Genomic DNA, 15378 nt, shown 5'->3' with positions numbered 1-15378 from the left:
TCACGGTTTTGGCAGCCAGAAGTGTGAAATCAAGCCGTGCCCTCTCCGAAGGCAGAAGGAAAGGATCTGTTCCATGCCCCTCTCCCACCCCCTGGTAGTTCCTGGGCTGGTGGCAGCATAACCCCAGTGTTCACCTGGCATTCTTGCTGTGTGTGTCTGTGTCCAATTTCTCCTTTTCATGAAGACGCCCATCATATCGGAATGGGCAGGGCGGGGGCGGGGCTCACCCTACTTCAGTACGACCTTCTTTTGATTAATTACATCTGCCGTGACCCTATTTCCAAATAAGGTCACTTTCTGAGATATTGGGTTAGGACTGAACATGTGAATTTGGGGGAGGACACCGTTTAACCCATAACCAATACGGTGTGTGAAAATAAAGAGTCAATAATGAGGTGACTGGAAGAATGGAATTGCCCTTTGATGGGAAACAGAAGACTGGAAGGAGGTGGAAGGGGAAAATCAGATGTGGGGCCCCAGAGATTGATATTGATGGGTCCATGTAAAGAGTTTATGTTTAGAGTGAAGGTCAGGGGTCCCATAAACCAATAAAACAGTAAAGGATGAAGTATTTATTTAATTCTCTGTCTCTGGAAATGAATGTCAGTAACGTGTGGGGGAAATTATATTGATTGCAGAAGATAATTTTTAAGTATCCCAAGCATTCATGATTTTTCTTAATGTGCATCAAGGGTTAATCATGGTATGTATTAAAGAGTTTTGCAAATGTGGACTGTTGGTTTTTTTTTCCTAAATAAATGTAGCTTATGCATTTTCTCCCTTTCTTAGTTTATCATTTCAAGTCTTTGTTGGCAAGAGTTTATTGGCTGTGAGTGGGCTCTGGCAAGGAAGCTTTCCTTGGGGAATGAGGAAGTGGAAACAGAATAGAGGCATTGTGCACTGCTAGGGTATTTTTCTTTTAAGAGGACATTGTTGTTTTATTGGTGGAAGTAACCATGGAATTTGACAATTAAAAGAAAGAATAAGCAAAATTCCAGGCGACAAGAAGTGAGGATTTTATAAAAAGCCATGTCGAGCATGAATAGCATCGTGAACACTCAATTCATTGGCCTTGATACGCTTCCTCTTAGACCCCTGCTGTAATCATTTTTAAATTCCGGAAAGCTTTCACGCTCATACAGAAAGAGAGAGGGAAGAAGGGTTTCAGGACTTTCTCTCTCTCTCTTACAGTAGCAGACCATGTAAGAGTAAAATATTCATGTATTCTTTGAGTTAACCAATATTTTTGAATTCTATGAAAATAGAAAGCAAAACATAAGCATCAGAGCTAATTTGTTAGTAACACATTTTTGTGCTGATAATCATTAATGATGGATTTTAATATAGCCACATTTAGACAATTGAAAAATATGTGGATATATGTTTTAAAGAAAATTGGATCTTGGTATCTATACCCATCAGCATTGCTCAACAATTTTTTGAGTGTGGAACGTTGCAATAACTATTATCTGTCCTTCCTAACTCTGTAATTAGATCCCCGAGTTTGGCAGGAGGGCTGTCATTTAAATTGATTATCAGAGGAGAATAAAACCTTTGAGACTGCATGGTCTGGAGAAGAGAAAAGAGAATTGATGGTGAGGAATTCTGGTTTCATTCCCAGATTTAGAATAGTTCCATCATATGACTTGGAGAGCAAGTCAATTAATTCTATTTGTAGAATGTTAAATGCAGTCACCCACTTTCTTGGTGTGGTATCTTTGATCCTGTTTGACCAGAGTGAAACCAGCATGACTACATTTTGCTTGCCTAGTCTGTCAGATCAGATCTGTATTATATAGTGATGAACTTAGCTGTACTCTTCAGTCAGAAAATAGGGAGTGATGAGGCAGATGCAATTCTGAAGGTTGACATTGGCATTAGCCAAGAAAGGTGCAGATCCCAAGTTTTAGCAGGAATGAACTGATAGCATAAATGTGAGATACAAGGCAGGAAGGAATCTCAGTACCCAAGGTGCTTTTCCATGAACTGCTTTCTTGGCAGAATTACTTTGGAGATTATGACTTGCCGAGTGTTACTGTGCCCCCAAGAAATTGTGCTTCTATGGCAACATTTACTAAAAACATTATCAGATAGATTCTAGCAGATAACATTACACCCATTACCCAATGACTGAATGAGCATCTGATACAATTTTAGTAACGCTGTACCACCATTCACCATTATGCCATACGTGACCACATTTCTCTGTCCCCTTCCAGCCATTTCCCCATGTGTTGTGCTTGGTGCTCAGTTCAGAACAGGTTTCTATTTTCAGACTCGCTCAAATTACATTTGACTTAACATCAGTATTTTCTTGTTGTTGGCACTGCGCTATCTTCCTCTTGGTTTATTCCGTTGACAACCTGCATCTCCACACCATTCCTTGGTTCTGGTCCACAAGACACCCTAGGGCTGCCGTAACAAGGTAACTCCAACTAGGTGGCTTAAAACAACCGAAATGTGTTACCTTAGAGTTCTGGAGGCAGGAAGTCTGAAATCAAGGTGTTGGCAGAGCCATGCTCCCTCCTGAGCCTCTAAAGGAGGCTCCTTCCTTGCCTCTTCTGGTGTCTGGTGGCCCCAGGTGTCCTTGGCTTGTAGATGCATCACACCAGTCTCTGCCTCTGTCATCACCTGGTGTCTCCCTGTGTGCCATTGTCTTCACTTCATTTTCCTTCTTTTATAAGGACGCCTGTCCTATTGAATTAAGAGCCCACATTACTCCAGTGTGAACTCACTCTAACTAATCACGTCTGCAAAGGTTCTATTTCCAAATAAGTCACATTCACAATCATTGCAGGGGGGGTGGCCCTCAACATATCATCTTGGGGGACACAATTTAACCCAAATATCACTTTTGTGAGTGGTATTTGTACATTTCCTTTGTAAACCGTATGCATCACTTGACATGCAGAGGTCTAGGCCACCATTTCCAAAGAGACAAATGCTATGTCCACGTTCATCAGAAAGAATCATCACATCACGATTTATGGAGAATCTTGTATATACCAGGTGCTCTGGGAGGATTACCTTGCTCAGTCCTTTCAGCAGCACACAGAGGATGTATGTTCATTTTCCAGAGTGGGGTAAGTCTCATTCACACAGTAACGGGCCACTTCAGATCTGATTCAAAAGCCGGTGTTCGTTCTGCAGTTGAATGACACAGCCACTCAACCCCGAGGGGCTCCAGGACTGCATATTAAAATGTCCTTTAAAAAAGCAGTGGTGAGCATCTGGTGGGCACTATATGAGTGAAACATAATGTGAGGGTGGGGGTGCAGAGGGCATCAAGCTGGTGACACTGTGTGATTCGAGTTGGCTAACCTAGTGAAGGTTATAAGGTTATTTTAGAGAAATTGAATTTTATGGGAAGCTGTACAGGACCCCAGTGCCCAAGCCAGGAATGGAAAACAGTGAGTGAAATGGTAACTCAACTTCACTTTTAAGCATTGGAGCAAAAAAAACCCTAAGTAAGATTCAGTCATATAAATGTAAAATGATCACAGTGAAGTGAGTTTTCTTTCAGATGCAAGGATGGCTCAGTATTAGAAAACAAATGAGATCTAGTGTATATGAATATTAATCAGAAGAAAAGCCTGTGGCCATCTCCACAGATGCCTTTACATTTGATAAAGTATGATACCCAGTCATAATTAAAAAATAATTTTTGAGCAGAATAACCTGGAAGGAAAGTTCTTTAACTTCCTGAGCAGTTAACAGTCAGGAATTTCATATTTAGGAGTGCCATATTAGAAGCACTTCCATGCAAATCTGGACTACTATGCCTAATACCCCTGTAATAGTCAACATTATCCTTCAGGTATTAGGCAATCCTAAATGTAGAAGGTCAGAGGGTGGGGAAGCAAGAGACATGCCATTGTTTATAGACTTCATCATCATATACCCAGAAAACACAAGGAAATAACTAACAAGCTGCTACAACTAACAAAGTGAGTCCAGTAAGATTTCCAGATCCAATCTCAAAACACAGAAATCAATAGCTTTCTTGTACACCAGCCATAAATAACTAGAAACTGTAAAACGAAGTCTCTTCTACAAAAACAATAAAAGCATAGGATGCACATATCTTAGGTGACACAACCCTAACCAAAAAAGTTCTGCAAAATTTTGGGGGAGGTAAATATTGAATTTCATAGACATTCATAACAAAGACCAGAGGAAAAGGAGATATGTGTCAGGTTGGTGAATGACAAGGTTCACTTTAAAATCCTTGCATATAAAAGAGAATTCTTTCTAATATACAGATTTTATGCTCTTCCATTCAAAAGCTCTAAGGTTTTTTGGGAATAGCAAAAATATTGATTCAAAAAAAAAATCACATGTAAATATAAATGAACAAAACAATCCAAGACAAAAAGAATCAGAATAAGAAGAAAACATGAGCAGGTACTGCGCTAGTTGTTTCCATTAATTACCTTATTATGTCCTTAAAAGAATAATATAAAGATGAGAAATAGACTTCTACATGTATGAGAATTTCATTTATGGGAGGGACAGAAAGAAGAGACTTTTTCAGTCAGTGCTTCTGTCTGAATGTTGTGTCGTTGGCTGTCTGTATGGATAAATGAAGTAAAAGTAGACTTCTACCTGCACATAAATTCTGGGTTGATTAAAGGCCTAAATGATTTAAGTGGTTAAAATATTAGGTAAAGTTACGGAAATGTTTATTAACTTTGCATGTTCAATATCCTTATGGGCATTAAACATGAAATGAACAACACATTTAAGTATTGAGAAATCTAGCCATATCCATCCTTAGATCTTCTAGAGAGAGAGAGAGAAAGAAACATCTTCATAACTAAGGTTAAAAGTCAAGGGACATGCAAATTAAAACAACAGTGAGATACTGCTGCTCATCTAGTAGAATGGCCCAAATCCAGAATACTGGTGACACCAAATCCTGGTGAGGATGTGGAGCAACAGGGACGCTTCTTTGTTGCTGGTGCAGATGCAAAAGGGCACGGCCACTTTGGAAGACAGTTTGTCCGTTTGTTACAAAGCCAAGCATACTCTTACCATGCGACCGAGCAGCTGTGCTCCATGGTGTTTACCCAAAGGAGTTGAAAACACGTCCACACAAAAACCTGCATGTGGATGTGTGCAGCTGTATTCATAATTGCCCAAACCTGGAAACTGCCAAGACGTCCTTCAGTAGGTGAATGGATAAATTAAGTGTAGTGCATCCAGACAATGGAATATTATTCAGCGCTAAAAAGAAATGACCTGTCAAGCCATAAAAAGACATGGGGAGGATATAAATGTGTATTACTTAGTGAAAGAAGGCAGCCTGAAAAGGCTGTATTTTATGATTCCAACTATGTGACATTCTAGAAAAGGCAACACTATGGAGGCAGTAAAAAGATCAGTGGTTGCTAGGGGGTCCGGGAGGGAGGAATGAATAGATGGAGCACAGAGGATTCTCAGGGCAGTGGAAATACTTTGTGTGATCCCATGATAGTGGATACATATAATGACATATTTGTGCAAATCCAGAGAATGTGTAACACCAAGAGTAAACCGTAAGGTGAGCTATGGACATTGGGTGATTCTGATGTGCCAGTGTCGATCCAGCCATTGTAACAAATGTACCACTTTGGGGGAGGATGCTATAATGTGGAGACTGCGTGTGTTCGTACAGGGGGTGTATCGCAGATCTTTGTTCTTTCTCCTCACATTTGCTATGAACCTTAAACTTCTCTAAAAACATTGATTCTTAATTTAAAAAAAAGGGACTGATGGGAATATATACTTATAAAAGCAAAGAATGAATACCACGAGTATGTAAAGGACTCCCTTGAATGAATTTTCAAAAGTCACACATACTAATAAAAAGGAAACAGAGATGAACGGCACACGTAAGAAGAGATGCTCAACCTTGCTTGCGTTCTGAAAGTGCAGATTAGAAGGAAATACAGTTTTCAGCCATCGAGTTGACAGTAGTTAGTGTTGGAAAATACAAAGATCAGCTGCAGGTGTGGGAACTCCAGGGACTCTAGGTGCAGAACAGCCATGTGGGAGGACACTTTGGCAAGAGGATTCTAAATTTGACATCTGCATCACTCATCCTCCAGAAATTCGACGCCTTTATCTCTTCCCTAGATCGGTCATTCTAAGTGTAGCCCCATTCTGGCAGCATCAGGACCCCTTGGGATAATGTTAGGAATGCAGTGTCCAGCTCCACCCCGGGTATACCCAGTCAGTAATTAATGGTTCAGCAGACCCTCTGCCAAAATTTGATGAACACTATTAGGGCCATTATTCGGGGCATAATGAGGGCTGACAGAGCCCACTAGATGCTACAATTAAGAAAATATGGCGTAGATCTTCATGCCTTGCTGTGCCAAGATATATTGTTTCCCACAAAGCAGGCTATAGACCAGGGCATGAGGAATAGCCATTTGTGTAAGTGGTTCTGGTAAGACTTGAATCTTAACCTGAAATGATTCCATTTGTTATAAAGGAGAAAGTATTACGTATCATGTACGTAATTAAAATGAACAACAGAAGGCCTGACTGAGAGTGACTAGCCCAGTGTAGACCAAATAGAACCACTGTTTTTCCAGCTGGACCATGTCTGGCATGGTCTCCAAGTTGGGGTGTGCCCATTCCAAAGAGTACTTGTTGGGCTCTTGGAGACAATATTAGATGTTCTGCTTAAATGTACAGTTTTTGTGCGCTCAGACAAGAAAAAACAATGAACTTTGTAAGTTTTAACTGTGCGCTGACAAAGGGGCCTTTGCTGGTTCTATACATCAGATGGTTGCAGGCTTTTTGGAGCAGGCACAATGGACGAGGGAAGAGTTGGAATTCCACAGTGAAGTGATGCGCCTCAGTGACTGTTCACTGCCTTGGGCTTATTCAGTTTAAAAGGTTTAATAGAACATGTTCTTTTGATATCTCAGAAACTTGATGATACTTTGTAATTGCTAGTGAGGGTAAAAAAAAATTGTATATTGTAATTGTATATTGTATGATCACAGGTTAAACTATCACTGATGGACAAAGTTCCAAACTTCACAATTCCCGAAGAAAAGGCTTCAAGTTGCCCTGAATTTTTCTATGATGACAGGTGGCTGTAAGCAATATGCTAACTATTTGAGAAGAAAACCCGTTTAAAACACTGGATATTTACAAGTGGCCTTTAAAAGTGAAGAGGAAGTTAGCTGCTTTTATAAATGCATTATTCCTCTAGAAAGAGTATTTTGATTGTTTGAAAGAATTTGGAATGTTTGATCATTACATGATTTCATTGCTAATAAAATAGCATCATATATATTTTTTCATGTTTGTTTACTTAACCAAACCTGAAAAATAAATGTTCTAAACATTTGTGATTATTCAAACACAATTTTATTTGTAATTTGGACCCACTGGTTCAAAATTTTTAATGTGAGACAGCTGAACAATTGGACGACAGGAGTGGGAATGAAAACACCACTACCTCAAGTTCAACAAAATGTACCTTAATAATAATAAATAATAGTTAACCTTAGTCAGTTGCAAATGTAATTGATCAAGCATATGCAGAAAGGAGCGCCCCGTCTCGGAGTTTACCTCTCTCTGCTACTGTCTTCAATGCTGATGTCTAATAATTCTACATCAAGTCTTCCAAAAGCACCCTTTTCCTTTCCTGTCTGTCCTCCTCATGTTCTCTCACTTGGGCTGACGTTGTGGTAGTTGTTGACAGGGCATGGGTTTTGTGCGTAAGCCTTGGTTCACAGCCACTGTGGTCCCCTGCCAGGGCTTCAGTCATGTGCATGTACTGTTGGATGCTATGATCATTTTTTATGAAGTTTATTCCATTCATTCAGATTTTCAGCAAACACAGACATCTACTGGGGACTGGCATACCTAGGATGGACAAAATATAATTCCTTCCCACAAAGAACTGGCGATCTTGGGAGTGGACAGTTAATGCAATGGCAGTAAACTTAGTTGTTGGGAGAATCTGGGACCATATGGCTTATGTGACCCGCTGGGAGGAGGCATCAAGGAAAGCTTCCAGGAGAAGTAGAATTGGCTAGTTGGAAACGGAGGATGTTCTAGGAACATACAAAGGCAAGAGGGAAAAACAGTGAAGCTTCCAGCGAAGATGGCTGCCGTTTTCCCTGCTCTGGTAGAAAGCGACCAGCACCTGATGAAACCTCCTGGTGTTAGGCAGTTTTTAGGACTACCTTCTAACCCTGTGGTTCTCAGCTCTGGCTGGGACCCAACCCCAACACCACTGAATCCGAAACTTCAGTTGGGGGGCCCAGGCACTGGATTTTTACAAGATTAGTTAACTCCGAGGGCCTGAGAAATTTGTCTATAGGGTGTCTGCATTTAATGCTCTTTTGGTGTTGCATGGCCTCCTTACATTAACGTTTATTTATTTCAGCAGGTATCCACTGCACTCTGGTTTTTTAATTTTATTTTTTATTGAAGTGTTGTTGACTTACAGTGTTCGTTTCAGGTGTATGGCAAAGCATTTCGGACATATATATATATACACACACACACACACACACATTTTCAAATTCTTCTCCATTATAGTTTATTATAAGAAATTGAATATATTTCCCTGTGCTATACAGTAGGTCCTTGTTGTTTATCTATTTTATATATAGTAGTGTGTATATGTTAATCCCAAACTCTTAATTTATCCCTCCCCCCTGATTTCCCCTTTGGTAACCATAGTTTGTTTCCATGTCCATGAGTCTGTTTCTGATTTGTAAACAAAATCTGTATCTTTTTTTAAAGATTCCACATATAAGTGGTATCATATGATATTTGTCTTTGTCTGACTTACTTCACTTAATATGATCATTTCTAGGTCCACCCATGTTGCTGCAAATGGCATTATTTCATTCTTTTTTATGGCTGAGTAATATGCTATTGTATGTATATACCACATCTTCTTTTTCCACTGCATTGTTGAGTTAGTTGTTTTCAGACCTTGGTTTTTGCTGGACTTGAAGGCAGTACTCGTACGATTTCAGCAGAGTATTGAAGATCTTTAGCACTGTCTTGAGCATAAAGTTATTAGTCTGATTGAATGTGCAGGAATTAATAGCCAGACCATGAAAGTCCTGAATTCCATGCTAAGATATTTAAAATGTAAATTGATGAAAAAGGTGGATAATCAAACTGAGCAAAACCACCTGGAGTCAAAAATTGGATGTGGCCATCAGATAATTGACTTCAGCTTAAAATCTCCTGAAAATACTTTTAAATTGGGTTTGAACAAGAGAAATGTAGTTGGATTTTCAGCATATTTTCTCCAAACACAGTAAACTCAAAGGAGGCAGTGTTCTACAGATGAATATCTGCTGTGTATTTGTTGGGAATTCGGTCATTAATTCATAGAGCCCTGTCAATACATACTAATTTCTTTACACTTCCCTGTAAAAGTGCATTAGAAATGGGACATGTTCTCAATAGGAAGTAGAGATATTCTCCCAACAAAATGCAACTGTATTTTATGATTTAGTTTCACCTTCCTTACTGAAACTCCAAAAAGAGCCGTATGAAATAATCTTCATAGAAATAATCCTTCCTGACTCATCTTGAAACCAGAGTCTGTGTTCTTCAGGCATGCACACTCACAGATATGTGTACACACATACTAAGAATGCTGGGAATTTGTGCAAATCCAATGCTTTCTGATAGAAACAGCCAAAATTTTCCAATGGAGTTTCAATACTCCTTTCTGTTAATTAAAATTTTTGAAATTCACCAAATCCAGCCTACCGAGAAATAAAAAATAAACTTCATAAATGCTGTACATAATTAGATCGATTGCAGAGGAGATTAGAATAGTCATAACTGGAGAACCTATTTCGCAGTGTAGCTGTGGTGGCCAAATGGCATACACGTGAGTCCCTAGAAAAGTGGCAGAAATACAGTGTTTAATAAATCATGAATTATGACTGTTGGTATTGTTACATTTATTTGGCCTGTGATTTATGTTCACTCTCAGATCTGTTTCTGAGTTGCTAATGCAGTTGGAAACATTTTGTATGTCTTATGAGCAGACTTTTCAATCTAGGTGTTTGCATGCATAACAATTTTGCTTAGTTTTATTTAACCAGAAAAGTGTGTAAAGATAGCATTAAGTTAAGAAAAGTTATTAGTAATAATAAAGACTCCCATTAAAAATTATTTTCAACATCTCTAATAAGTTGCCCACTATTGCATAGCCCAGAGCCCTACATCAAGATCATAGGATCATTCTGTCCATAACATCTCACAAATGGGTAGCTGATTTCAGCTCTGGAGGACGTCTAAGTTGTTGCTATGATGTGACTTTATTGTTTAACTGATTTTGCATCTTTGTGGTGGCCAAGTGTTAGGAAGGTAAAGATTTCCTTCCTCTGGCATTTTCATGATCTGACTTCTGGCCCTTGATTCTATTCTAATACTTAGAAAAAAAATGAAACTATTGGACAATAATAAAATTAAAAAATGTGGATAAACCCTAAAATATCCCTGGAATTACAAACTCAGTATATTAGCTATCATAACGTGAAAACTTTGGACAATTGAAGCGTTTATTCATGAGAGTTATTAAGGAAAAAAATGCCAAACTTCAGAGGAGAGAGATTTTGAAGAAAGGTTCTTCAGTTTTTGCTTCAGTTTCTTTAATCCAAAATAAACTGATTCGCTTAAATCGTCCTAGGATAGTTACACATTGCCTTTGCCATTTCATTTTGGTTCTGTCTAGCATCTGAAAATATTTAATCTGTATCTTGCTTCAACCTTTCCTCATTTAAGAAAAGAAGTGAATTTTCAACATCAATTAATTTTCATAACATCTCTCTGGAAAATGAGCAGCATTTGCGTTTCTGGGCCGGGTACCGAGGGACTTCAGATGTAATGCTTTATTTATAACCACTTCAATGATTTATCGAACTGAGAGCGTCCTGGGAAGCCACATCACTTTAAAAAGTGTTAATAAATTAATAGAGTAACAGAAAGAAGTCTCCTGGAAATATGCAAATTGAAGAATTCCCTTCTGAGAGGGCTGTCTTACACTTTTCTAAAATAGAATTAGGACAGCTGTGGGGGTGGTTCATGATGATTGGGAAAGGAAAAGCACCCCTGTGGTCTAGGCGCTGTCCTGATGCCCAGGGCTCCACCTGGTGCTTGCCTGATGCTCTCAGTACTTCTGGGCCATCCTGGTTAAGCAAGGTGAGGCGGGCCAGGCGTGCAGCCCCCGAGCTGGGTACGCGGGAGATGCTCCTCCAGGGAGCACAGTTGTTAAGGGTGACATTAGCAGGACAGCCACCCATGACTGCCCAGAGCACCTCACTGTCCAACTTGAGAGGCGGTTCACGCTCCGCTCCATGTCTGGGAGCTGAGAGCCAGGAAGGGGCTCAAGTCCAAACACGCTGTCCTGGTCTTCCCAGCATGTCGCTCCTTCTGCTGTCGGTGGGGGGGAGGGTGGGAAGGAGGTCTCGTCCCCTCTTGAGAAAGTTAGCACATCCCCCCAATTCAACCAAGGCACTTTCTTCTGCAAGATAAATTCTGATCCTAGCTACTAAGGTGGTTATTTTTTGTTTGTTTTTTCACTATGTTACCTGCAAGTTTGGGACCTTATTATACGTTCTATTTTGCAGTTTCCTTTTTTCTGTTAACAATATGTGATTGGCATATTTTCATGTCACTTCTTTTGACTATGTTAAAGAGTATAGATTTATTTTGATAGAACATGCATTAAGCAACCAATTCACACCTTATTCATTGAAAACTGGAACTTAAATAAATACAAAATAGCTTTTAATATTTGATGTTCAAGTTACTGAGAAGTATTTTAAAGTCTTGTTAAAAAAAACGCATTGATTAACCTTTCTTTACTTCAGCCATCATTATTTATGGTTTCTTTAAAAAATCTCTACTTCATCCTACTTCTGACCAGATGGCTTGCAAAATTATTAGTGATTATTTTCAACCCACAGACTATCATAATGTGGTACAAGTTATGCCTGATTAGTTATCTATTACTGCATAGCAAATTACCACAAAGTTAGTGGCTTAGAACAGCACCATCCCTTGTCTCACGTTAACATCTGTAGGTCAGAGGTCCAGGTGTGGCTTAGCTGGTGCTCAGCTCAGCATGATGTCACCAGGCTGAAATCAAGGCTCTAGCTGGGCTGCCATCTCATCTGCAGGCTCGACTAGGGAATGAGCCATTTCCAAGTCTTTCGTATTGCTGGCAGAAGTCATTTCTTTTTGGTTGTAGAGTTCACGAGGCTTGCTTCTCCATAGCCAGGAACAGAGAAAGGTGGTCTACTGCCTCAAGTTTCTCATCTCTAGGCCTGCTTTTAAAGAGCTCGCCTGATGAGGTCAGGCCCACCAGGATACTTTCTCTTTTGATTGTCTGGAGGTCAGTTGATTAGCAACCTTAATTCTACATGAAAAAAAAAAAAAGATCCCTTGGCTTTTGTCATGTAATGTAGCCTAACCACTGGAGTGACATTCATACCATATTTACAAGTCTTGCCCACATTGAAAAGGAGGGCGTAACACAAGGTCAGGGGTATTAGGGGTCGTTTTAGAGTTCTGCCTACCACATCCCCCTTCCCAAGAAAAACCTCCCCAATTCAGTTACCAGTGACATTCTGGGAGTTACTGGTTAATGGCAGAATCTGTATTATTATCATTTATTAAGCATTTAAAATCAAGTTGGTTTCACAAGAATTTCTAATGTGACACATTTAAAACTTCTCTTTTATTTCCCACTGTCCATTAGACTTCCAGGAACATTTGTTTCATGCCCTGTACATTTTCCAGTGTGTCAGCTATTGTTGTCACTTTGCCATAGGTTGTGTCATTTTCAACAAGGCACTGATGAATTTTACTGTATCAGCTCCGTGTTCGTCCCCTGATCCCAGCAGAAAGTCTGCTTACTCTTTAGTGATTTTTGAAAACTGTTGTTGTTTTCGTTCCGCTCTGTTTTGCAGCCTCAACTTTGTGGGTGTAGTGTGTAGTCCGTCTGCTGAACGCGGCTGTGACGCCCTGCTGTGTAGGTGGGTTCACGGTCTCCTCCCTGACTCTCCTAGCTTCTCTGCTGAGGGTTCTTACCCCGGGGCAACACGGAGAGCTGTCACCCAGGAAATTCTGGGGAGTGGGACTATGGAGCAGGTGGCCATAGCCTTCGTTCCCCCTTGTGGCCCTGGGAAGGAAGCTAGGACTCCCCTGAGCAGTAGGGCAGCGTAGTGTGTTTTCTAGAACTAGAGCAGGTGATGTAATTGTAGGTGGCAAATGGGAAGTCCTGCCAAGATGAAAGGGTACGCCTATTTGACAGTTGTAGACGTCATGACTGGGTCTAAGTGTCCACTAGTAATTCCATATAATGCAAGAGGGGAGAAACTTCTGTTGCCTAGATTTCTCTTGGAGGCACAGCAACTAGAGAAATCATCCTGCCTTCTCTCAGCAATCCCCGTGGGTGACCGGGGAGCCTGGGAGCCGGGCATGTGTGACCCCACCCTGCCCTCTCTCTTCTCTTGGGGATCTGCCCCTCCATTGCTCTGCTTCATAAGTGAGCAGGTTGGCCATAGGCAGCCTCGTCGGTCTGACTCTGCAGATGCTTTAGTGTTAGGATTCCCAATGACCCGCAGCTATAGGCCACAGTCACCAAAGTCCACCGGCACTGCAGGTGAATTTTCTCTGTCCATTTGCCTGAATCTTGCAGTAGTCTCTTCCTTGGTTCTAAACCTGAGGACTAAACATGAGTGCAATTTACTCAGCTGCCTAAAATGGTAACATCATAGGTGTTGGGAAACTGGTTTATAATCACATGAATGATCAACATGGAGAAGAGAAATAAAATCCCAATATCATAAAGAAATACTAAATATGTGAAAAATATTGTGCATTTCATGGTGAACCTAGACGGTTCAAAAATGAAAAGGTTAAAAAAAAAGAAGGAAAAAGGTTAAGTTAGGCGCAAGCAAATGATTCTTTTTGGCATGCTTCTTGAAATATATTTTTGGTAATGTTATGCAACCATGATTAAACTATTCCAGCAGTAGATAACAAAGGCTGAAATATATGGAAAACTTACATCTACATAGGCTTGTTTTTATGCCTCCATGTGGCCCCCGGATATGATTGAGTAAAGAGTCTAGATGATGGGTCTACTTTAGTCATCCTGTTGCCTTGTCAGTGGGTGACTTGGGGTTAGTCTTCAATCTGATTCCTTAAAAAGGAAATTTTAAATATGGTAAGTTCACAAAAGACATTTTTTTTCACATTTAACAATTAGTAGCACAGTAGTTTTCAAACACTGCTACACATTAAAGTGTCCTCCTCAAATCCAGTCCACATCCCAGCCCAATCCCATCAGAATCTCTTGGACACAGGGACCCAGGTATCAGTATATATATATATATATTTAAATCCAGATGATCCCAAAGTACAGACAAGTCTAAGAACCATTGTAGCAGTGACTTAAAAGTGGTACATCTGAACAATCGGTGTTTAGAAATCAGAGAGACAGTGGCTATCAAATACACGGCCATGTGATCAGATGTGATCTTTGGGGTGCACTGTGAGTGTCACTCCCCATGGAGAAACTCAGAGGAAAAGAGACTGTGAATAAATTTTTTTTTTTTGGCACAGATGATAAATCAGCCCATGTAAATGATCTATTGTGGAAAGTGTTAAGTATGTTTCAGAGAAAAGCAGATGCTTGCTATTGTCCATTACCTGTCATTTCAAAACCTGTCTTAACGTAGGTTATGTTCAGAAAGCACCCTGCAGCTTTATCGAATATTCTCTGCATTATAAAACTTACTGCAAAAAGACTGTTGAGGTGCAATCAAAAGCAAAAAAAGAAAAAAAATTAAAAAAAGCAAGACCTTTAAGGAAAGAGACCCTCAACCTTTGATTAGAATCTGCTCCCAGAGGGCAGGGCCAGGTAGCGTTTATTTCTCTGCTTTCCTCAGAATCCTTAACGCTTGGTTGTGGCTCCGTTAAACACTCAGTCCTTGGCAGGTGATCACAGTAGGGAACTTATGAATTAGAATGACGCAGTGGGAACAGGCAGCTTGGAGTTGGAAAGGCAAGGGCTTTTTTTTACTCAGCTGGGTGGACCTCAAGCTAGGTTGTACTTAATTCCCTCCTCTGGAAATGGAATTTGTGTTCTGTACCTTATCAGCTTGCCAGGAAGGTGCAGAGAGACAGTATTTGTAGAACACTCAGGGACTGCCATGGTAATTGTATGTTAACATAGTTCCTTTCCATAACTGTCTTGAAAACAGTTTATTATCAGTGTATTTAGATAAAGCAGTGCCTATAAAAAGGGAATAAAGTCATCTGCTTGGAACAAAGGTTAAGGAGGTTATCACTTTTAAATCTGAGAGAAATAGAGAGCCCTTA

General features: G+C 40.1%; 1 protein-coding gene across 3 annotated transcripts in view; it reads left to right on the top strand.

Moving 5' to 3' along the window:
- Positions 1 to 15378, top strand: part of CTNND2 (catenin delta 2) — an 886119-nt gene that overhangs the window by 96114 nt on the left and 774627 nt on the right. The gene's annotated exons all lie outside the window — the stretch shown is intronic.

Source organism: Camelus dromedarius, chromosome 3, assembly GCF_036321535.1.
Source record: "Camelus dromedarius isolate mCamDro1 chromosome 3, mCamDro1.pat, whole genome shotgun sequence".
In the NCBI taxonomy this organism is placed as follows: domain Eukaryota; kingdom Metazoa; phylum Chordata; class Mammalia; order Artiodactyla; family Camelidae; genus Camelus; species Camelus dromedarius.
The sequence above is the reverse complement of the archived record's forward strand: the minus strand, read 5'-3'. Positions and strand labels throughout refer to the sequence as shown.